At 41.2% G+C, this 2,227-nt stretch overlaps 1 non-coding gene across 1 annotated transcript; it reads right to left on the reverse strand.

Moving 5' to 3' along the window:
- Positions 1-363: 363 nt before the first annotated feature.
- On the reverse strand, positions 364-436 carry Trnaa-cgc (transfer RNA alanine (anticodon CGC)). The gene has a single exon. It is a non-coding gene; the product is annotated as a tRNA-Ala (tRNA).
- Between the last annotated feature and the right edge of the window lie 1,791 nt (positions 437-2,227).

The raw sequence follows: 2,227 nt of genomic DNA on the forward strand, positions 1-2,227 counted from the left end.
GTAGACTAGGTTACAGTGTAATGTCAGAGCAGTCTCGGGACCGCTGCTTACAAAAACAATGGTTTAGTTAGTTTTACTGTATATCTGTAAAATACAGATTTTTTAAAAGTGTAGAACTCCCACGTATAAAACAGCATCAACGTTTATAATTACTTTACAAGTGAGTTGATGTGCTCATTATTAGGAGGAGGAGGAGGAGGAGATTAGTGTTTAACGTCCCGTCGACAACGAGGTCATTAGAGACGGAGCTCAAGCTCGGGTGAGGAAAGGATGGGGAAGGAAATCGGCCGTGCCCTTTCACAGGAACCATCCCGGCATTTGCCTGAAGCGATTTAGGGAAATCACGGAAAACCTAAATCAGGATGGCCGGAGACGGGATTGAACCGTCGTCCTCCCGAATGCGAGTCCAGTGTGCTAACCACTGCACCACCTCGCTCGGTTCTCATTATTAGACTTTAAGCATATAAGCGAGAGAAAGTTTAGAAAATGTTTGGAATTATGTTTAAAGCTGGTTGGGTGTCGCTGAGTGCTCTCTTTATCAGATACTGCAAGAGTATAGCCTGGGCAATTTGCGCTCCATTTGAAGGATAAACCAGTTTTCCTCACATCTCAGTGTTTCTCGCATGATTTGTCCTGAGCTGTACACCGTACAGTGCATTATGGAGCTACATTCAGTCGTATATGTGGATACTGTCTGTGAATAGAGTTTGTAGTAAATACGTAATGAACTAAAACGTCATGCCTGATGCGTCAGTCTTACTACATAAATTTTTGTCCTACCATTATTTGTGATGGGCTCAGCCAAAAAGAATTCCATAAATGTTTGAAGTGCTGTGGTAATTGTATTGGAACGTGCCAAGTGCGTTCATCTCATATACTGAATGAATCTATTCTTGGTATTTGCTCGCGATCTGTTATGCCATCCCAAGACGAATACACAGTTTCTCGGTCTAGCCGACGGGAGGCCCTCGTCACACGACATTTCATTTCATTTCATTTCTAACCGTAATACACTCATGTTCATAAATGAAGGATAATGCCGATACATGGTGAAACAACACTCTGGTGGGCAGTTTGCGTGTTTAAATCACCTCGCAGAATGACCATGTAGTGCATTTGACCTTCGGTCTGCAGGGCGGTGGGTGGAAATTTTTCTGTTGCTGCCGTTCAAAACACAGGCTCTCTAACTACAATGTTGGCAACCAGAAAGTGATTAGCAAAAATGTGATGCCTATAATTAAAGTTCACTCTGCCCACTCTTATGGAGAAATAGAGTTATATGATCATTGAAGTTGCATGGGGGCTTAATTAAATATAATGCAAATAATTTTAATTTTTGTGGCTGTCTGTCCGGTTACGCAGTTTCGTAACCGGTTGGCCCTGACTAGTATTAGTACGCAATCTGACTGCATAGAATAACAACAAAAATGAAAGAAAACTTTCGTTAACACAATTAATTAATTAAGTCCCCAGCAACTATAAAAGCTACGAAACAACAAAGCACAAGTGTAACTGTTCTGTGTGTGGAAGTGTGATTCAACGTACACATCTGGCACGGTTCTTCCTCAATACGACAAGATGCTTTAAACGCCATTTACAATGAAGTAATTTAAAAAAACAGAAATACTATAATTGCATATAGAAACCAAAATTACACTCTAATACATGAACACAAGCCAGATGCTTTGTTGGCTGAACCTGTGACCAAGAGACATTGTTAGTTAGGACATTTGAAATAAAAAAAATTTTCTTTACCTTCATATATGTTGACGAAACATACACTCTGATCATTACAACATCCGCAATCGAACGGCATCGGCTGTCTAGCCCATCAGAACAACTGCACACAACATGCTCACAACTAGTCACGGCTACATCAGAACTCCTACTGCCCACGGCAACTTCTCAACAAGCACTCTCCACGACAACTTCTCAACAAGCACAGCCAGTGGAGGTGGCGGAATAATACTCTTTGGCGCAATCTCTGGCGCTGTGACTCAGTGTAGCCACCTTTCAAAGTCCATTACGCTGAGGACTGAGGATGATGTCTGGGATTCATAGAAAATGCAGTTTACTATAAGAAGTTTCACTATATTCTGAAAACGATACAGCATAAAGTTCCAGACAAAAGTTTACCCAAGCAATGCTACTGTTAGCTCTTATACTATCAGAGCTGTTCAGAGTCTATTGCACGGATCCTATTATTCCTAGATAATGAAAGTGTTCA

The sequence above is a fragment of the Schistocerca cancellata genome, chromosome 1 (assembly GCF_023864275.1).
Source record: "Schistocerca cancellata isolate TAMUIC-IGC-003103 chromosome 1, iqSchCanc2.1, whole genome shotgun sequence".
Taxonomy (NCBI): Eukaryota; Metazoa; Arthropoda; class Insecta; order Orthoptera; family Acrididae; genus Schistocerca; species Schistocerca cancellata.